Source organism: Sinohyriopsis cumingii, chromosome 1 (assembly GCF_028554795.1).
Source record: "Sinohyriopsis cumingii isolate HCF-2022 chromosome 1, ASM2855479v2, whole genome shotgun sequence".
Classification (NCBI taxonomy): domain Eukaryota; kingdom Metazoa; phylum Mollusca; class Bivalvia; order Unionida; family Unionidae; genus Sinohyriopsis; species Sinohyriopsis cumingii.
The window spans coordinates 87,328,323-87,352,788 of NC_142961.1; the positions used below are offsets into that span (position 1 = coordinate 87,328,323).

The following is a 24,466-nucleotide window of genomic DNA, read 5'->3' on the forward strand; positions in this document are numbered from 1 at the left end:
AATCATATTGAATGTTAACATGGATAACTGGACAATCACACTTGACTATAAAGTAATCATATTGAATGTTAACACGGATAACTATACAATCACACTTGGTTATAAAGTAATCATATTGAATGTTAACACGGATAACTGTACAATCACACTTGGTTATAAAGTAATCATACTGAATGTTAACATGGATAACTGTACAATCACACCTGACTATAAAGTAAACATATTGAATGTTTACATGGATAACTATACAAACACACTTGGTTATAAAGTAATCATATTGAATGTCAACATGGATAACTATACAATCACACTTGGTTATAAAGTAATCATATTGAATGTTAACTAGGATAACTGTACAATCACACTTGGTTATAAAGTAGTCATAATGAATGTTAACACGGACAACTGTACAATCACACTAAGCTCTAAAGCAATCATACAGAACAATAACACTGGAAATAGCAGTACCAATACACTTGGCTACATTCATCATCTATACCCTTAACATCAGGGACAAATGATGAGTATTTTGCTGTAAAGTCATACAGAACCTTAACATGGGATAACCATGCAGCTTTACCTGGCCAAATAGTAATCACACAGAACGTTAACAACATGGAAAATCATACAGAACCATAACATTTCGCATTCCCATACAATCACACTTGACTATCAAGTAATCATAGAGAACCTTAACACTGGGTATTCCAATATGATCAAGTAATCATAGAGAACCTTAACACTGGGTATTTCCATACAATCACACTTGGCTATCAAGTAACCATATTGTTAAATATATTTAATTTGCATTGGTTGTTATTTTTTTTATTTATTATATGCTATGTGTTATGTAATATTGTATTTTGTGGCTGACCTTGTCCAAAATCAAGTTTTATTGTCCACCTGACCAGAATCATTCTTTTGTTCTGTAAACAACTAATACATAGCAACTATTTTCTCTATGACTGTGAGTTTAATATTAGGATCCATATCAATAGAAGTAAACATATTTATCTTGGTCTGAGACAAGGACATTGTGTTTACCATGTTTTATATTTTAATTTTTGCAATAGACTAATTATAACTAAGATTTTCTTGAAATTATCATTTGGCTCTCATCTGGGTTATGCTTTCGTGTCTTAGGGTTGTTTCTATACATAATCTTATTTACCGAAAAATTGTTTATTCCTGAGATAACATCTGGGCAGTAATCATTTATATTGTTGTATTCAGATTTTGTTTAGGTGAAATTATTTATTTTTCTCTGGAAACACAAAGTGCTCAATTATATTCTTGAAAAGAGACATTAACTGGGAATTATAGTGAATTCAAACAAAGAAACTTTGGATTATATTACTGCGATTCAACAAAAGGCTGCTGGCACATCAATACAATTCAGGCCACTGGTACACTAATACATTAGGTACTATACTACCAGTCCCTACAGGCACATCAACACCTTCAGCATTAGAAATTATTTGGAATACACTAAAGATTATTCAGAACTTTAATCATTAGGACTTGTGTTTAAAATTCAAGGATTATTGGGATTTAATTCACAATACAATAAGTTATTGTTCTACATTTTCACTTTATATTCAAGAGTATAAATTATTTGTTGAATTTTACAAAACTTGTTGGCTTTCATTCTTTTCTATTACTTTGTTTAAGGCTTAGAGTCATAACAATACTGAATATTAATACTGGGGATTTCCATACAATTACACATGGCTATAAAATAATCCTATAGAATCTTAACACAGTGGATTTCCATACAATTACACAGGGCTATAAAATAATCCTATACAATCTTAACACAGTGGATTCCCATACAATCACACATGGCTATAAAGTAATCCTATAGAATCTTAACACAGTGGATTTCCATACAATTACACATGGCTATAAAGTAATCTTATAGAATCTTAACACAGTGGATTCCCAAACAATTACACATGGCTATAAAGTAATCCTATAGAATCTTAACACAGTGGATTCCCATACAATTAATTACACATGGCTATAAAATAATCCTATAGAACCTTAACACAGTGAATTTCCATACAATTACACAATTACAATTACACATGGCTATAAAGTAATCCTATAGAATCTTAATATAGTGGATTCCCATACAATTACACATGGCTATAAAGTAATCCTATAGAATCTTAACATGGTGGATTTCCATACAATTACACAATTACAATTACACATGGCTAAAAAGTAATCCTATAGAATCTTAACACAGTGGATTTCCATACAATTACACAATTACAATTACACATGGCTATAAAGTAATCCTATAGAATCTTAATATAGTGGATTCCCATACAATTACACATGGCTATAAAGTAATCTTATTGAACCTTAACTCTGGAGATACCCATACAATCACACTTGGCTACAGAGTAATCATACAGAATGTTAATACCATGGATAATCATATAATCCCACTCGGCTATAAAGCAATATTCCTTGTGACCAACCTATCAACATTCCAATCTGACTAAAATCTATCTCTGCAGTCCTATATGGAAATTTGATGGAAACCAGTATGAGGCCATGTTCTATAAACCTTGTGGTTCACCAATCAAATCACAACCTACAAATTTCTGAAAGTGACATATGTCATTTGGAACATGTCATTAGTAACAAGGACTAATCCATAATATGAATTTGCAATGTTTTATCTGATAGAATACTAAAAATAACTGGACTGGAAATACCAAAGGTCACCAAAACCTGAACTTTTATGAGTGCATGTCAGATTTCCACATATGGCTGTAGAGATCTGATTTTAGCCAGATTAATCAATATCCCTATCAATATTGTCAGTGCTATTAATCACCTTCTTTACATCAGAAAACATATCAACATCTCTACCAATATTGTAAGAGCCAGTATTTACTCTGTCTATCATGTCTACCCATATAGTCAGTGTCAGTATTTACTCTCTGTCCATCATCTCTACCAATATTGTCAGTACCTGTATTTTATTCTCATTCCATCATCTTTACCAATATAATCAGTGTCAGTATTTACTCTCTGTCCATCATCTTTACCAATATTTTCAGTGTCAGTATTTACTCTCTGTCCATCATCTTTACCAATATTATCAGTGTCAGTATTTACTCTCTGTCCATCATCTTTCCCAATATAATCAGTGTCAGTATTTACTCTCTGTCCATCATCTTTACCAATATTATCAGTGTCAGTATTTACTCTCTGTCCATCATCTTTACCAATATTATCAGTGTCAGTATTTACTCTCTGTCCATCATCTTTCCCAATATAATCAGTGTCAGTATTTACTCTCTGTCCATCATCTTTACCAATATTATCAGTGTCAGTATTTACTCTCTGTCCATCATCTTTACCAATATTATCAGTGTCAGTATTTACTCTCTGTCCATCATCTTTCCCAATATAATCAGTGTCAGTATTTACTCTCTGTCCATCATCTTTCCCAATATAATCAGTGTCAGTATTTACTCTCTGTCCATCATCTTTCCCAATATAATCAGTGTCAGTATTTACTCTCTGTCCATCATCTTTACCAATATTATCAGTGTCAGTATTTACTCTCTGTCCATCATCTTTACCAATATTATCAGTGTCAGTATTTACTCTCTGTCCATCATCTTTCCCAATATAATCAGTGTCAGTATTTACTCTCTGTCCATCATCTTTACCAATATTATCAGTGTCTATATTTACTCTCTGTCCATCATCTTTCCCAATATAATCAGTGTCAGTATTTACTCTCTGTCCATCATCTTTACCAATATTATCAGTGTCAGTATTTACTCTCTGTCCATCATCTTTACCAATATTATCAGTGTCAGTATTTACTCTCTGTCCATCATCTTTCCCAATATAATCAGTGTCAGTATTTACTCTCTGTCCATCATCTTTACCAATATTATCAGTGTCAGTATTTACTCTCTGTCCATCATCTTTCCCAATATAATCAGTGTCAGTATTTACTCTCTGTCCATCATCTTTACCAATATTATCAGTGTCAGTATTTACTCTGTCCATCATTTCTACCAATACTGTCAGAGCCAGTATTTACTCTCTTTCCATCAGCAAAACATCTCCAATACTGTCAGTGGCAGCAATCACCTTATGTACATCAGAAAACATATCAACATCTCTACCAATATTGTCAGTGCCAGTATTTACTCTCTGTCCATCGATTCTACCAATATTGTCAGAGCCAGTATTTACTCTCTGTCCATCGATTCTACCAATATTGTCAGAGCCAGTATTTACTCTCAATCCATCATCTCTACCACTATTGCAGTACCAGTATTTACTCTCTGTCCATCATCTTTAACAATATTGTCAGAGCCAGTATTTACTCTCTGTCCATCATCTTTAACAATATTGTCAGAGCCAGTATTTACTCTCAATCCATCATCTCTACCAATATTGCAGTACAAGTATTTACTCTCTGTCCATCATCTCTACCAATATTGCAGTACCAGTATTTTACTCTCTGTCCATCATCTCTACCAATATTGCAGTACCAGTATTTTACTCTCTGTCCATCATCTCTACCAATATTGCAGTACAAGTATTTACTCTCTGTCCATCATCTCTTCCAATGAGAGCCAGTATTTACTCTCTGTCCATCTACTCTACCAATACTGTAGAGCCAGTATTTACTCTCTGTCCATCATCTGTACCAATATTGTCAGTACCAGTATTTACTGTGTCGATCAGCAAAACATCATCGACTAATACTGTCAGTGCCAGCAGATACCTTACCTCCATCAGCAAACAAGACAAATTGTATCCCAAGACAACAAAATCCTAAGCAGGTCCTATTTAAGGTTTAACATCTTTTTTTCAATTTCAGTACTCCTCGAATCAAATGTTTAGTTAACACTAACTTACATGGAATGGGGAAATAAAGTTTGATCTGCAGTTTATTTAAAACACCTTTCACCATTTCCAGACATTCTATCTTGTATATTTTTTTGGAATCTACCCATCTAAGAAAGAGATGAAAGAAAAGGCTGTTCTAGAAAAATATATCTTTCACACACACCCTTTTGATCTTTGTTCATTTGATGTAAACCTTGGCTCCATTGGCTTGCTGCACTGATTTGATATAACTGGAACAGAAAGTACTTGGCGTACTTCGATTTTCATTAACAAACACACCACTCCGGTGAGCTACTGGTTACAGTGTATGCATCGGATGTGGGAGGTCATGGGTAAGATCCCTGGCCAAGTCATGCTGAAGACTTTCAAAAATGGTACCTACAGGTGCCTCGCTTGGTGCTCAGCATTAAGAGGTTAGTGTTAGGACTGGTTGGCCTGGTGTCAGGATAATGTGACTGGGTGGGACATCATGCTACATATCTGCAGCATGATGCCGCAGTGCTAGACATCACTATAAACTGCCACACTGCAGACATCGTAGCAATATGACTGAAGAATTGTTAAAGCTACGTTAAAAATCCAAATGACACACACACACATCAACAAAAAATATCACCACAAAATAAATGCAAAAAATTCAGTTATCTCTTGATTTTCCTCAACTAATTTCTAACCTTTGAGCCAGGGACTTGACCAGACTCCGCTTAACAAGATAGTTGTTGACAATGTTTCCTAAATCAATAAACTTTCATTATTTAGCAACTCACTAAATTTGCATGTATGTAAATCTTTTACATATTTCCTGTTTGGAAACTGTTCTCATATTTTGGCAATATATTGACCTTGAATTTGTCACCTACATCTTGTGAGGCAAACAATTCTTTTTTCTTTCAGATATATCCAAATTTTGCACCTTCTAGCTTTAATTATAATGCTATGATTCACTTTACAGAACTTTCTTAAAATTAATTCATACTTTTGTAGCATATTTGATGAAAATGGTTCAAAATTAAAATATAATTTAGAGGAATTAAGAACATGAGAATGCCATATGTATATGTTTATCTTTCAGCCAACCATTAGAGGGGTATGACTGAAATAACCATGTACTGTATATATTTATCTTTCAGCCAACCATTAGACGGGTATGACTGAAATAACCATGTACTGTATATATTTATCTTTCAGCCAACCATTAGAGGGGTATGACTGAAATAACCATGTCCTGTATATATTTATTTTTCAGCCAATCAGTAGAGGGGTATGACACTGAAATAACCATGTATATATTTATTTCTCAGCCAGTCATTAGAGGGGTATGACTGAAATAACCATGTGTATATGTTTAACTTTCAGCCAACCATTAGAGGGGTATGACTTAAATAGCCATGTATATATTTATCTTTCAGCCAGTCATTAGAGGGGTATGACTGAAACAACCATGTACATATTTATCTTTCAGCCAATCTTAGAGGGGCATGACTGAAATAGCCATGTATATATATATATATATATATATATATATATATATATATATATATATATATATATATATATATATATATATATATATATATATATATATATCTTTCAGCCAATCATTAGAGGGGTATGACTGAAATAACCATGTACATATTTATCTTTCAGCCAATCATTAGAGGGGCATGACTGAAATAGCCATGTATATATATATATATATATATATATATATATATATATATATATATATATATATATATATATATATATATATATTTATCTTTCAGTCAATCATTAGAAGGTATGACTGAAATAACCATGTACATGTTTATTTTTCAGCCATCATTAGAGGGGCATGACTGAAATAGCCATGTATATATATATATATATATATATATATATATATATATATATATATATATATATATATATATATATATATATATATATATATATATATATATATTTATCTTTCAGCCAGTCATTAGAGGGGTATCACTGAAACAACCATGTATATATTCATCTTTCAGCCAGTCATTAGTGGGGTATGATGGAGGTAACCATAAATTATTCAGTCCTATATCACACAGAATTTGTCTGATAAAGAAAAGCCATTTAAATTGTATATATCAGCAGTAGCATAGTGTAACACAATATTGTTTTAAAAAATTAAATTTTAAACTTTTCTGCAGTAATAAGTCTAGCCCAAAATATAGCAGCTCAAAGTTTGATAAGAAAATGCTTGTATGAAACCTACCAGTCTTACCACACAACCTATATATTGGGCATCTTTTCTTAAAAACAAATCTTTTTATATCAAATCAGTGATGTGGTCAGTGATGTGGTCATATACATATATACTGCAATATAAAAAAAATGTCACAATGACACTAAAACTCTTTCACCTTTAACCAGCAAAGGCCTTTTTTACAAAGTGATTCATATCATAGCATTTAAAAATAGATAAATCGTCCCTGCAATCTCGCTGTTACAGTCACAAAAAGAATACTAATAGTTGGGGGCCCCAAGTGGCCGAGTGGTCTAAAGTGCTCACCGTTACGGATCACTGCCATCTCACCTCTCTCTGTGTGGGTTCAAGTCTCAGATTCGACCAATGTGGGTATGTGAGAAAGCTTGCCAGTAGCTTCTCATGGATCGGTGGTTCTTCCAGGGTTTTCCCGGGTTCTTCATCCACCATTAGTACTGGTCAAATCCTATAGAAGAGTTTATGAGAAAATATTTTTTTTAAAGAATTTCTATATTTATTAATAGTGGCCTTATTGAATAATAGCATGGCATCCATTAAATCAGTCTGAAAGGCCATGATACCAGAACACTCCCTGTAAAATTCATGTGAAAATTAGTGAAGCAGTTTTTCATTGGTTATAAATATAAATTGTGAACAGACAACACACAAAGGGTGAAGGTGAATTAAAATTACTAGAAGATTTATAAATTTTGCAAAAATGACTGAATGGTTAACTTACTAAATAACCATGCAGAACAAATGAATATGAAGTAAAATCCAATGTTCACATATTACTAGAATGAATATTCTTCTGGTATTCACCATGGAAGGCCACAGGTCCTGGTATTCACTATGGAAGGTCACATGTCAAGTGGTATTCACCATGGAACGTCACATGTCACGTGGTATTCATCAAGAAGGCCACATGTTCTGAATCTGACAACTAGAAGTCAGTCCACTTATTGAACCTAGTAACATATTCTGCAGACAACCTTACTTTGTTGTTGCTGCTGATTGTATCTTCTCACTATTGTAACTGTGCACATAGGATAGGGCCCACTTACAGACTGGCATTCTGATGGACTGTACACAGATATTCTGTCTATAAATACACTTTTACTGAGGATTTCAAGTGAAAAAGCATATCCCCATGTATCAGCTGACTCATTAAATGAGAAAAGATTGAGTTGATAAATGTCATTAATGGGTCTAATTATTTTGACAATGAATGAATATATATAGTGGTCACTGGGTGTGTCTTAAAGCCTGCCCGAAGCTATAATGACAAAATGCCTATAGTTTTTACACTCACTTAAAAGTCGAGTCCAACTGCAAAACTGCACAGATCCAGATAGGCCAGCAGATCTGGGTCTGTACAGTTTGTTAGGAGTAATCAGTAGAACAAACAACATACACCTGGATCTGCAGGTGCATTATGCTACAGCCGATCAGGATCTTTGTTGTTTGCAGTTTGACATGACTTATAAGTGAGTATATATGGTAACTTATATACAGTAGTCACACTATTATCATGGAGTTTGTAAATTACATTTTATTCATAATACAATACATACCATTACACAAATGACCTGATATGATATGTATGGCAATACAAGTTAAACAACTACATTTGTTCAAGATAAATTTCAATGAGACATAAATAAATCTCTTGAAACCTAAATGGTTATGGTTTGTTCACATGTATGTATTACCTCATGTCCTTTCAGTAGGAGTGACTGTACAGATCTGTACAATTAACCTTCATGGTAAATGCGGAAACATCTCAAATATGTATACTTTATAAGCTATGCTATTGTTAATGGAATACAATTTTCTCAGATGATATATCTCATCTTATCACAATACATAAAGTGGGATATAAAATACCACATTAAATTACACTGGCTTTGATCTTTTTATCATATTTTAAAATTTGAGTTATATATGAATTTATGTGACAAGGTATGATTTTATTTACATGTGAATTTATGTGTCAATGTATGATTTTATTTATATCTAATTTTATCTAACAAGGTATGATTTTGTTTATATGTGAATTGATCTCACAATGTATAATTTTATTTATATATGAATTTATCTGACAATTTATCATTTTATTTATATATGAATTTATCTGAAAACGTATGGTTGTAATGACAACTTTTTTCTGAGTTGGCTCTTCCTTAATGCAACCTGAGTATGCTAAGATCAGATTTTTGTTCCATCAATCTTTTAACTGAGTAATTTTAAGAAATGATTTAAATATTCTCTTAAAACACAGTTTACAGTAATACATTCTACTGTATTCTGATTTACTTGATTAATGTTGACCTGTGAAAATTAAAACTACAAGTAATTATTTATATACCCCATCTTCGCTAGCCAAGGATCCAATTACATGTAGTTACAAAGTAGATAGGTAACTTATCGGAACCTTGGCTAGTGAAGATGGTATATGCCCCTCCTCCTCAATGAAATTAAATTAGGTACCAGCCATTTAGGGGGCCCTGAGTGGCCGAGTGGTCTAAAGCACTCTCCGTTATAGATCACTGCCATCTCACCTCTGTCTGCGTGGGTTTGAGTCTCGGATTCAGCCAATGCGGGTATGTGAGAAAGCTTGCCAGTAGCTTCTCGTGGGTCGGTGGTTCTTTCCAGGGTTTTCCCGGGTTCTTCCTCCACCATTAATACTGGCCGCCATGAATAGCCAATTGTGTGCTGAAAAATGGCATTAAACCCCACAACAACAACAACAACAACCAGCCATTTAATTGGATAGGCAAGCTGAGATTTTTTAATTAAACCAGATTATTATTTTTCTCTCACCATAAGATATTTTTTTAAAACAAATATAATTAATTTAAATTGAGGTTATTTTTACAAACCAGAGCAAGGATATTTTTGTCAAACCATTTAGGGGGTGGAATTTTGCACAAAAATCCCAGGCATCACCAACCATCCATACTTTAAATGCAAGCCCTCTTCAAACTATGGTCAAGGTAGTAAAATTATTATGCAAAATTTATGTTATCTTCTTTCAATCAAAGTGATCTGGACATTTCAACTTTTGACCTCACAAATCAATAGGCTTCTATCTTACCAAATGTATAAGCCATCCACAAACTATGCTGAAGGTACATGGCGAATAACTTAAATTTTTATGCAGAAACCATTTTCATCATTTTCATTATTTCAGTCAGTGACCTTGATATTTGACTCCAGAATTGATAGGGTCTTCCTTAACCCAAGTGCAAACCATCCACAATATTTGGTTATTGCATATGATGGAGAAATTGAGTTATTATGTGGGGTTTTGCCTAATGAATAAGGTGGTTCCTAACAAATATGAGAAAATAAACATGTCTGATGCACAGGTGGATATGTAGCTAACTGCTGCACTAGTAAAGACTGGTTCTCAATAGGCATGATATGTATGACTTGATACTGCAAAAAGGAAATCCAGACCACACTGCATCAAACACATTTATATGTGTGGATTAGCCTTTGTAGTGAATCCAGACATACTGCATCAACTCATTTATGTATAGTTTAGCCTTTATACCACACTGCATCAAACACATTTTTGTTGATGGGTATATAACAATGTTAAGTTAATAGAGAACATGCCATCTGTGACCAATTTTCCTCACAAAAGAAAGCTTTGTAGAAATTTTGTTTAAATTAATTATTAAAAGAAAATTTTAATTTTATAACTAAAATATAGTTCTGTATAAATCTGTTTATTTAAATTTGGTAGAATTATAGTGAATTTACTATTTTTAATATTTATAGTTGCTACAAAACATGATCCAATCTGATTAAAATCAGATCTTCACTGTCCTAGAGGTCATGTTCTGGTGACTTGTATTATTACCATAACTGCTAATTTTATCAGCCAAATAGCTGAAGAGCATCAGTGTGTGCCTATTGATCTGATTCACTTTCAAATTTCTTAAAGCTGCATTTTCATTGGCTAACCCAAAGGTCACAAGAACATGACCCCCAAGCGGTCGCTGTCAGATCTTCACCCAGGACAGTGGAGATCTGATTTTAATTAGACTGAACAAAGATCAATTAATGTAGAGAACATGACCCAATTCCTCAATGATACAGTTAGATACTGACAAAATATCTTGCAATATAAAACAACAAAAATTAATTCTGTAATTTTGTTTCAAATTTATAGCATCTGTTCATTTATTTATTTTATAAAAATGAACTACCTGCACCAAATCTGAATGAAATTTACTTTCAGGGACTCAATAACAACAAATGTTTATTATGTTCCATAGCATACCTTTTTATCCATTCTAAATTATTCCATATTTATCTAAAATTAAAACCATTCTTTTAAAAAGAATCTAGACTCTCTCAAACTGAATGTCTGTAATATGTCATATGAAAGAAACATGATCATCATGAGGTTAAATTACACTTATTAATTCTAACATGAATGCCAACAGTACCAAAAATGATTGAGCCAAAATTAACAATTATTTCAATCAATTTATAATCCTGTCATAAATCTCTCATTTCACTATCACCTGACAATAAAACTAATGTAAAAACAATATACCACTTCTAAATTTTGTTCCACACAATTACCAACCTTGTTTGCAAAAGATCTGGTGACAAATGTTCATATGCTGCTAGTCTGCCGCAACAGATGGATTGTTCCAGAAGTTGTTAGTGATTGAAACAAATTTGTATTCCATATTTCTCTGAACATGAATTTTAAATCAAATATGAGGACTATAATGTCACACAAGAATGAAAACAAGAGTCTCTCAAAGGGACTGATGCTCTCCTGATCAAACAGAATTTCTAGGAATCCAGGATAAGCCTGCTTTGTTTTAACTGCTTACTAATGAAACCATCTCTGATATTCCTGAGAAACTCCAATGCCAAAAATTTGGTAAAAAAATGTCTTCTTAAATGTAGGAAATAACATGCTCACAAGATATGCACAAGTACAAAGTCTTTGTAATGGCTTTTGACCATGAACTTGATGTCATACACAGAAGATCAATGAAACTGTCTCCAAGAAAGTCAAGATAAACCGATATGCTAAATTTGGTTAAATCAATAAGTAATACTCTTGGGCAGTGGGGATGAGGTCATTGAAGTACTTATCATCCAAAGTACTCTTCAGATTTATTCACAAGCTGAGCTCAAAAATGCAATCAAAAACCTTTGACTTGACTCAAAGGAGAATTAGGTTTTGTTTTTGAAAGTCTTTCATAAAAGTGCAGATTGGTTGGTGGTCAGATCTTCACCATTTCCACAGAGAACAAATCAAATATTTCAAGAAGTGTTTTAATGAAAACCCCAATGTCAATGCCACCATTATTAAAAGAGTCGTAGTGATAATATGTTCAAGAATGGCCACTATGGTGTCATGTTGGAGGTGAGATGAGCACTTTTTTCACTGAAAACCAGCCACATAAAGCTAGTGTTTTAATAAAAACTGCATGTTAATATGACCATCCATTTAGAAAAAGTAACGATTTTCACAAGCAGAATATAGGATACATGGTGTTGATTACAAGGTAAATTGTACAAATGTGAAGACAGAGAATTGCCACAAACAAATTTAGAATTGCCACAAGCAAATTTAGAATTGCCACAAACAAATTTAGAATTGTGCCACAAACAAATTTAGAATTGCCACAAGCAAATTTAGAATTGCCACAAACAAATTTAGGAAGATAAACCCTTTCAAATAAATGTAATATATAGTAAAACAAGATAAAAGGTACAGATGTTAATATTCTGTTCAGGATGTAGGAAATCAAAGATAAAGGTTCAAATACAAAATCCTTACAAGAAACTGATTCCAAATTGTTATATGTGCTGCATTCCCTGAAAAATCCCATTTTTTTGGTGGCACATCAAAAAGTTTCTTAACTGAGTTCATATAAAAATTACACTCACACTAGGTGGAAGTTGATATACTCAACAAGAAATAAATTCGACTATCAAAGAAATCACTCTGGTCAAAGTTCACCCTTCAGGAAATATGCCTAAGTCAAAAGTATGTGTCTCCTGTGCATGATTCACACAATACCTCTACACTCTGCAATTTTCTGTAAAAGTATTCAACTCTCAAAATATGGATATATTTGCAAACTTGTTTGTGGAGGTTTCATTCCACATACTTTGCCAAGCTTACAGAACATGCCAATTTATTTATCTGAGTCATCACATGGAATCGTTCATTCTGAAACAGGCAATTGCAGGACAGCTTTTGTTTGTCTTTTCATTACCCTTATTACAATGGTGACTATGTTTCCAGATTATATCATCAAATAATTTTTCTGCAAGATGCCAGAAAACCCAATGTGTATGTCACAATCTGTTATGAGGAAGTAGGTATAACAAGAATTTTAAGATGGCTATTATTGTGGTCAAATTACATGTGTTCTGAGCATCTACATTATTTAGTAAAAACTCCATGTCATTCTATCCATCTGTTCAGGACAAGTAACAATAACAAGATTTTCAAGATGGCCACTATGTCATCCATACTGGATTTCAGATTGGTACCATTTTCATTCAGGACCAACCATACATACCTATTAAGAAGTCTTGCAGTGAGAACCCCATGTCAGTATGGCCATCCATTAAGTGGAAGTACTGATAACAGAATTTTGTATCTTCTTTTCTCGAGATCATTTAATACCAAGCAGAAAACAATATTCTTCTGATATGGAATTTATTTCTACAAACCACAGATACAAAAGGACTGAGGAGAAATGTTAAAGACAAGCAGTCTCTGGTGCAACAGTGGAGATGATATATGATGAAATCAAGCTGTTTAACATCAGAAAATTAACCACTGATTTCATCAATATAAAAGGGAACAATGCTGCTAATGGAAGTGATCTTGAGTTAGTTGAAGAAGTCAATTGTGAAGTGATGAATTTTGAATGCAGTGAACTTTAAAGTTGAATGCATTGAGTATTAAAATTTGATCGCATTTAAGCCAGAAAAGTCTTTGCGAAGGATCACTTTGACCTTTCTTCATTCATCTCCCCCCATGTCAGTGTAAACTTCAAAGGGGCAGCATTCCAACTCATTGAAATTGACCGGGCTGTCTTAACATGGTCCTCAGAAAGTAAACATGTGAGCTACTTATAACTTTTTCAAAGGTAAATTGTTACGCACCATCGTTCACAGATTCCGAGCCGTCTAAATCTGATGAAAGGAATTATTTCTTTGGGAAAAATTTGGGAATACTGCCTATGATTGGGCAGAATAAATTAAGGCATACACTATAGAAGCAATCAGAATTTAAAGTGACGACCTTAGTCGAAATTCATTAGTCTGAAATTTCCTGAAAGAGGAAAGGTAGTCTGGACTCCGTGGAAGGCTAAAGAGAATAGTGCTTTCCTCGTTAAACAAGAAAGGGACCAGGTGGCCATCGTGTAAAAAGAAAGACAGGTTTTAGTGCTAGGATGCACAAGTTCTGAAAGAGAACAGCAATAAAGAACAGCTTTTTGTGAGAGAGATGGGACAGTCTGAAGACAGAAGTCTGAGGAAAAAGAAGGACAAGGTCAGAATAAAAGGATCAGGAAGTCCATGAAGGGGCAAAGTATAGAGCTTAGGAAGTTGGTGAACTAGGAGGATGTTGATATATGGTCAGTGGAGGAAGGTGATGCAAATCAATTGTGGACATTGTGCTCTTTTCACCTCTTGTTATGATGATGAAATAAATCCAAATTGGACACTCCTGTTAAATTCTATTGACATAACCTAACTTTAATTGCAATTGCCGTTATCAATTTATTCTGATTAAATTTGTAATTTTCTTGTCAAAGGGGGCTCATATTGCTTTATTTCCTCCCAATATTCTTGCTCAGTTCTCTATTGAAATTGCATTTTTCTTTCACTCCCCCTGGGCTATAATATTGAGGGAGGTCATCCTCTAGATAATGCCAGCCAAATCCATTTAACCACCCCTCTTACTAAGAGGGTGACGTTAGATCAATAATCAGATGTTACATTAAATCCATTCCCAAAATGTCCAGTGTGAAATTATGTTACATTATGTGAATTGATTCCATGAGAAGACTACAAAACATGGGAGATAAATGAATCTATATGCCACTTTGAAAGATATTGAAAGTGTAAGATAGTGTGCAATGACACCGACTACCTCATAAAAGATGGTTATTTCCACAAGAAATGTTATGGCCATCATAACGTCATATATCTATCACACGAGGACACTGAGGAACTTGTGAGGCAGTTATCATCATTGCCAAAAGTTACAGTGACATAAAATTGCAAAAAATTTCCAACAATTCATAACAAATATAAACAGAAAAGTGAATATTTGAAAAGACAGACATCATAGCATACAGCAGGGTTCTCAAACATGCAACCTGCCAAGCCATATCCTTTGGCCAACAAAATGATTGATGTCACAATGTGTCATGAGAGATAACAAACATGGTGCAGTATCCATAATGCCCTCATGCAGCCCTCAGGGTGGTTTAAGTTTGAGACCCCCCTGCTATAAGAGAATGCAATATCTGTGGTAAAACCAACCACTCTGGCAACCAATATCATAAAATCTTTAGATGCTGGGTTTTAGGTTTAAGGCAAAAATCCAGTATACTAATGGACAATATGGTTTTGGAATGATGCAGACAACAAGAACATTAATTTCTCTACTAATAGTGGTGACACCTGCCAAGGATGATACAAGAAAACAAATCTAAATGACAGAGAAATAATTATACCAATCATAGAAACAGATGTAACGAACTATCATACATTTGTCATGACTAATAATATTACTTGCAACTATAGTATTTTGGTGTCATTTGACTGAAACAATAGCATCAGAGTCACTTATTCTGAAATTGTACATGCTAACACAGACCAAATCGCAAACCATGGTCAGATGATAATAATAATGATGATTTCTAATAATAAAATAACAAATATAAATGCTATCCATCAATGAATGAAATATAATGCTGATTGCAATATGTGTCTATAAACATGACTTACATACATACATGCATGCATGCATGCATGCATGCATGCATACATACATACATGCATGCATGCATGCATGCATGCATGCATGCATACATACATACATACATACATACATACATACATTCATACATACATACATACATACATACATACATACATACATACATACATACATACATATGAAAACATTTGAGTACAATATGAACAATGATACAAATAAATGGAATACACATGAAACTAAAGTTCATGCCTTTTGGGTACTGATTTATTCATGAGTGCCCAATCAAGAACCAATATCTTGAATTTAGGGACTGATACAAAAAGTACAAATATAGGACATATAAATATAAAAGAAATTACAACACATGACCCAGAGAGACCCCAACATTCTGTAAAGTGGTTCTCTCCCTTAATGGTGAGTACTTTCCATTTTCCTGTGTTTGACATATCAGTTTAACATATCAGCCTACCCACCTAACTGACATCAGTTGTGTAATTGTCATGTGTAAGCTTTTGCTGCTATAATCCAGTTTTGGAGGAGGAGGGTAAAACTAATTTTAATTATGCAGTACTTATCCATTACTATTGCTGAATGCCCTCCTCCCACATCATTCTGATGTCCTGGAGTAATCATCATCTATGAAAAAGATGACTGTTTCTATGCATGTTCAATTGAGATGCACAAGTGGATTATGTCTTATTGATAATCACCCACCCTGTGGGAGGATGTATTCATATTCAATGAATGGAAGAGAATAAGCCTCGCAATAGTGATGGGTAAGCTACTGATGCTTTTAGACTTGGTATTCTTGTTGATAATAATTTACTTTGATCTGATCATACAAGTTTCATTATAAAGAAAAGAAATTCCATTCTTTGACTATTAAGAAAAATTAAGGTATTTCATTCCAAACTAGTATTGTGACACTTTTATTAAAGCTACGTTCAGCCCCATTTTGACTCTTGTTAAAATCATGTGGGGAAATACATCTGATGTTCATGTTATGAAAATATTTGAAAAAGACAAAGCTGTAAAATAATACTGGAAACATTATAGACAATATGGATACTTTAATCACTCAAATTTTTCAAGAATTACTAATTTGCTTACAGAAAGCCAATATGAAGTACCTAAGTCTGCCTGAGGCAGTAGCAGCCAGTAGCACCTCAAACCATAGATCAATGTCAGCCCAAAACTTTCTAATTCCAAACCAACAAAAGAATCGTTTAAAAACTGTTTTCAATACTCTGGGGCCACTAGATGGTATAATATCCCAAATGAAATCAAAGATTTAAGCTTTTCACCACAAGTGTATTTACTGGATGAAATCCAAGTCTTAATTAATACCACAAGGCCCATCTACCTCCTCCAACTTCTTTTTTAATTACAAATATATGTTAATACCTGTACGTCATGCAACGAGTCTGACTTTGACTTAAGTAATTTCATGTTTTAGTGTCTATACATGTGTTAGTGTGTATACAATTTACATGTGCAGTTAACTAGTCTGGGCTGTAATTTCTACATACATGAATGCATGTCCATGTGTGTGTGTGTGTGTGTGTGTGTGTGTGTGTGTGTGTGTGTGTGTGTGTGTGTGCACATGAGCATGTAGTTACAGATGGGATGGGATTGATTGCCCTCTGCATATATATGTACTTATATCTTTGAAAACTTCAGAGTAGATTTATTCTACAGTAAGACCTGTCATGAAAGACCACCCCTTCTGCCAAAAAAGAATGGTCTTTCAAGACAGGTGGTCTCTCACAACAGGACATAACACTATATAATCAATAAATATATGCATGCAGATCCTGGTCTCTCAAAAACAGATGGTCTCAACAGTGGTCTCTCCAGACAGGTTTTGGTTTGGTATATTTTGTAACTAAACTGAGTTAACTGAGTTTTTATTATTATTATTATTATTATTATTATTATTATTATTATTATTATTATTGTTACTATTATTATTGTTATTATTACTATTATTATTATTACTATTATTATGATTATTGTTGTTGTTGTTATTATTATTATTATTATTATTATTATTATTATTATTATTATTATTATCATTGTTATTATTACTAGACATTATAAGTCTTTTAGTAAAACTTCCAATTTTGATACAACTATCCATTTAGGAAATGTAGTGCTAAGAAGATTTTAAAGAATGCCATTATGGTGGCCATTTTTGATATCAGATTCATTTAGAACCAACTAAACAGCATGTCCTTTAGTGACAACCCCATGTAAATGCAATCATTCTGGAGTAGTGATAACTGGATCTTCAAGATAGCCTCCTCGATTGCCATTTTGCATATCTTAGAATAACCATTTCATACAGGACAAACTAGACATTATAAGAAGTCTCCTTGGTGACAACCCCATGTTGATATGCCTGTTTTTTTTCATTCTGGAGCAGTAGTGATAAAAAAATTGTCAGGATAGCTATGATGGCAGCCAATTAGATGTTCAAGGGCTACCATTTTCATCTAGATCTAGCTAGGCCTTGGGATAAATATGTTTGTAAAGTCCCACAGCAAGCCTCTAAGTAGCACTTTCAATTTTTTTAAAGTATGGTATTTAAAAGCATTAAGCATTAATGAAGAGACAGTTGATTCATAGACTCAAAAATATTCCATTAATTCACGCTTATACTATTTCTTCTTTTGAACTCCTGAATGTTGAAATCATCTCTGACATTTCTTAGCGAAAACAGTTTCAATTTAATCACTGTGGTTGGCATAATGTATGTCAAATTGGATGATTTTCATTTAGGACCAACTAGACATCATTAGAAGACTTTTGATGAAAACCCTCAGTCAACATGACCATCCAGTCAATAGAAGTAGTTGTAAGATGGCTGCAAGGTTGGCCATATTTCACGTGAGATCAGCAACATTTTCATCTAAGACAAACTAGAAACCATGTCATCTGATAAAAAGACTTTACATTTAGGATTAGTAGTTACCAATGATTTTCAAGATGGCTGACATGTTGGTCATACTGAAGGTCAAACTGGCACTATTTTTATTTAGGATCCAGTAGACATCATGTGAAGAGTTTTAGCAAAAACCCAATGTCAATATGATCACCTAGGGAGACTAGCAAAAACCAGACTTTCAAGATGGGGACTGTGGTGACTTTGTCAGAAATCACATTGTCACCATTTTCATTCCTGATCAACTAAATATAATAATAAATCATCCAATCGAAACTTTCCATTCATAAGAAGTAGCAATAACAAGATTTTCCAGATTGTGCTATGGTGGACGTATTGGACATAGATCAGCACCACTTTCACTTGGAACCAACAGAAACCAACATGACATCGTAAGAAGTCTTTAAACAAAAACACTATGCTGAAACAATTATCCATTTAAATGGGTCAGCAATAACAATATTCTAACAATGGTCACTGCAACAGCCAAATTTGCTATCTGAGTGACACAAATTTCAAACAGGACCAAAATAGATATATCAAGAGTTATGGTGAAAAGCCCATGTATATTTAATGTGCCATTCTATTCAGTAGAATTAGCCAAAATAGTATTTGGGACATGTCTTGTAAATAAACTTGTGCTAACAGACAAGTAGAATGCAGGCAACACACTATCTCATGAGTTCTCTGATCTATGACCAGAAGAGTTAATAAAAACATCCATTATATCTTGATATTGAACAAGAGTGCACAAATGGCATACCATACACCTGCTCAATGTTTTACAGTCTTTTATGTTGATAACTGAAATTTGTGTACAGAAACTGTTTTTCTTCTTTCAGTCAGTGACCTTTACTATTGACCTTTGGATGCTGAAATCAGCTTCTTTGTTACCATAAGTGCATGCCATCCACAAAGTTTGGGCCAAGTCTGTAATATAAAGCTAATGATATTGCATGGAAATAACTTTTTGTTTGTCAGTAACCTTGACCTTTCATCATCTCCCCTCCCCCAAACACTGACCTTCTTACTTACCTCATGTTAAAAGCTATCCACAAAGTTTGGTTTAGGTATGTGATGTTGAACTAATGTTACTGTGCCAAAATCTTTCTTCTTCTTTCAGTCACATTAACCTTGACCTTTGGTCTCCAAATTAAATGAAGTTGTTCCTTGCGATAAGTCCAAGCCATCCACAAATTTTGGTAACAGTAGAAGTTGGAGAACTCAAGTTATTGTGCAGAAACCATTTGTCTTCATTTAGTCACAGTAACTTTAACATGTAAGTTATGGTGCAGGCACCAAATTTGTAACAGATGGTCAGACGATATCAAACATAAAATACGCTCTGCCTTATGGTGGGAGTATAAAAATGTCATAAGACTTGATATGCTAATGACAGTTGATACATTATGAACATGCCATTACTGTTCAATTTAAGTGCTATTAGAACAGGCAGCAAATGTCATTGCTGATTTTCAACAATAAATAAAACATGAAATCAATACTGCATTGTCCAATTGTCTAATTGTCCTCTATGCAAGACTTCACATTTCCTACAGCAGACTATTGCTGTTTTGATAGACAGACCAAGTCTGCGTGTTTTTGTTCAGATATTAATACAATATTTTGATAGACCCAGTCTGTGTGTTTGCATTCAGGCATTGATACAATATTTTGATAGACTTTGTCTGGCATTAACAGAATCACATTAAAATCTCAGTCTCTGAAAAAGTGCACTAAAACTCTTCTACTGGATATGTGGAAGGGTGTATGAACGCTGTATACTACACAGTGTAGAAAAAAGCAAGGAACATCTGCACATAAAAAGGGTTTTAGATAGTAAATTAAATCTAAATAGTAAATTAAATCTAACACTTTTGTTCTTACCAAAGAAACTGTGATAGTATTTTATTTTCATGTAGAGAATGAAATAAATATATTGATTTCATACAACTTTATTTATATTCCTTTGAAAAATGTGTTGGCAGCTAATATTGATGAGCAGAGATTTTAAAGTTTTAGATTTTCTCCTGGCAACTAATACCAATCCCACACTAGCATCCATACAGGTCCAAAACTAATGCCACCTGCATCTTGTTCCCTATCTCCTCCCCCTGTAATGCTTTTTCCTTGGGGGAGATGACACATATGAGGGTGGGGGTTTGTAAATTTTAATCAAGACCATGATACGAAGATCTACAGACTAAATATGGATAATAAAATATTAATAAATGTCAGATTAAACTAAATTTATATTTTGCACAATATCTATGATTCCAACCATGTGCAAAATGTCCTTGAAACTGATAAAAAATGTTTTCATTGGCATGATAATATACTCACATATGTATATAATGGAATGCAGTTTGTGCAAAATCAGGATAAATCAAGTAAATTACCAAACTGATTTGAAAACCACAAAATATGTAGGATAGACTTGTTTTAAAATAATGAAAAAATCTCTTATAGTAAAACTAAAATCATCTAAAATACACATGCATGGGAATATGTCTACCAAACTGAACTGGTTTGCAGCAAGCTACATTTATATAACAGTCCCTCATTATAATGCTGTCCATAGAAGCAATGGAATATCCCACCTTATAGTGAAAATACCTTATAATGAAGTACATTATACCTAAAACTTTTACTAAAAACAAAATACAAGTGTCCTTTAAAGTGACTGATGCTCTACTGTCCAAAAAGAATTTCCAGGAATTCAAGATAAGACCATTTCTTCCTTTTAAACTGCTGAGTGCTTATAATGATTTCTGATATTCTTGAGTGCTAAGATTTTCAAATCAGCAACTGAAACAGCCATATTAGATGCTTAGATAGGCATGATTACCAATTAGGACATCATTAGAAGACCATTTCAATCCGCCCTAAAAACTGGCAAGTTAACATCCTGTAGGGCATTTTCCTATAATAGTCCAACTGTTCAATCTTTGACTTAACAATACAGTACACTGTGAAGAGTAAAGATTAATTCATAATGTATACATCACAGCTCAATCATCCTACAAGACACATTCTGTAGCTATATTGGATTTCATGTAGGACCAATTATACATGATAAGAACTCTTTTGGGGATAACCAAAGATATGTGGCTTTCCATCCACAAGGAACAGCATTACCAAAATTTTCAAGATGGCCATGGTGGTCATACCTAATGTCAGACTGAACAATTTTCATTGAAGACAAATGACACAGCATAAGAAGTCTTTACTGAAAACCTATTTTTTTTTCTTTTCATATGACCTTCCATTCAGGAATGACAGTAACATGATTTTCAAGGCAGCTGCTGTGCCAACCATATTGGAATTCTACATGGCACCATTTTCGTTAGGACCAATACATTTTCAAGATGCCTGCAGTAGCAGCCATATTAAATGCCAGACTGACACCTTTTTCATTTAGGATCAACTAGACATCAAAAAAAGTCTTTTAGTGAAAACTCTATGTTGGTATGACCCAACATTCAAGAGGAGTAGTGATAACAAAATATTTCAAGATGGCTACTGTGGCAGCCACACTTGATGTTCACTTAAGACCAATGGGATTTAAGAGTGTATCAAGTTTCAGCCAATCCTATAAGTAGTTTAAGAGCAGTGATAATGAGCTTGTTCTACAAGATAATGGACAGAAAGACCATGGATAACTGATAACAAGGCATCCCAAGCTAAAATTGGGATCCATGGTCATATCTGCCTTATAAAAGGGTGAACAAGTCCTGTATCATTAATTGTACTAACAAGACAAGACAGCATGGAAGCAAATCAAAGACAATGCCAGAGTACTTGCAGCTGCTCCATAACAACATCATCATCATCATGATATACTGGTAATAATAACAATGATAATAATAATAATAATAATAATAATAATAATAATAATAATAATAATAATAATAATAATAATAACAACAACAACAACAACAACAATAACAACAACAACAACAACAATAATAATAATAATAACAACAATAATAATAACAACAACAACAACAACAATAATAATAATATTAATATTAATAAAAATAATAATAATAAAAATAATAATAATAATAATAATAATGATAATAATAATAATAATAGTGACTTAACTTAGAGACAGTAATTCTATTAATTACAAGAACTAATTTGTCTTGAGGCCTTTTGCTATGTACAATGTATACAGTATATACAGCATAATGTGACAACAATTAGGCTTAGCGCTAAAAACCTGAGTCAATCCAAAAATCAAAGTTTCAAACTTGTAACACATGTACAAGCATCTGTGAGCATAAAAAATTCATTCAATTTATTGTAATGAAAATTTATCTCTGAAAAGATGTATAATGTAGCTTCTAACCAGATTTTAGTCAGTCATTCATACAGAGATGCAGTCTCTACATCATGTCCAATAATGGTCAAGTTTTCAGTGACCCTCTGTAACTTGTACCATTATCTACATGTGAATAAACAAAATTACAATATTGCTCAAATTTGCATGAAAATAATTATTAACTTCTTTAAGATATATAGAAGTTAGGTAAAACAACCTTCCACATCTCCATGCAAATACTACTGTGTCCATTACAATCCCAGGTGAACAGCTTGTACATGTAAAATGCTAATTAATCCTACCATATCTCAGTCCAGGTCACCTGCACATTTGTTGATTAGTCAACCCATACTATTTTAAGCAAATGAATTATTTTGTATGTTTCATACTGTACAGACTCTGCTTTAGATTTCTCTCTAAGCAACCATTTAGCAAAATGGGTCATATCTACAAAAATTCCCCCCTTCTTAAAACAATATTCATCCAGCATCCCAGCATGCACTTGTATGAAGCTACTCAAGATTATGGAGAGGTACCTGGGATTCCAAATTTAAAATGAAAGATTACTATCAGCCAAGCTGTTCAGTATAGTACAAAGTTTGAGTCACAGTGATAAACAACATCACTATACCATGTACATTAAACAGTTAAAATCTAAAGACTTTGTAGTAACAGGAAGATCAATCTTGAATTCATTGAATCAAAAATCTTACCAGCCTATATCAATCCACACAGAATAATGGCAAATAAACAACCTGTAGGGCACTATCCTGTAACAATCCAACTTTTCAACCTTTTGCTTCAGCAATACAGTACACTGTGCAGAGTAAAGATTAATTCATAATACCGGTACACATCACAGCTCCTTTATCCAGCCAAACACAGACCAATAACTGCATTGAACACTCAACAAATTAGGCTTGAGAATAAAATATTGATATCTCTCTCAAATACCATTACAACTATTAATGCGTCCAGCTAACAAGGTTAATGCCATACCTGTCATAAAGATGAGATTTTCTAGTATTCTGGGACATTCAAGCTTATCAGTCTGATGGTAGA

The 24,466-nt window shown here is 33.4% G+C and overlaps 1 protein-coding gene across 1 annotated transcript in view; it reads right to left on the reverse strand.

Annotated features, from left to right (window-relative positions):
- The window catches only part of LOC149807292 (axotactin-like), a 228,898-nt gene extending 204,686 nt beyond the window's left edge, over positions 1–24,212 (reverse strand). Inside the window, exon 1 of the mRNA XM_089964906.1 lies at positions 24,118–24,212. The gene's annotated coding sequence lies outside the window, so the exon portion shown is untranslated. The remainder of the gene's footprint in view (positions 1–24,117) is intronic.
- Between the last annotated feature and the right edge of the window lie 254 nt (positions 24,213–24,466).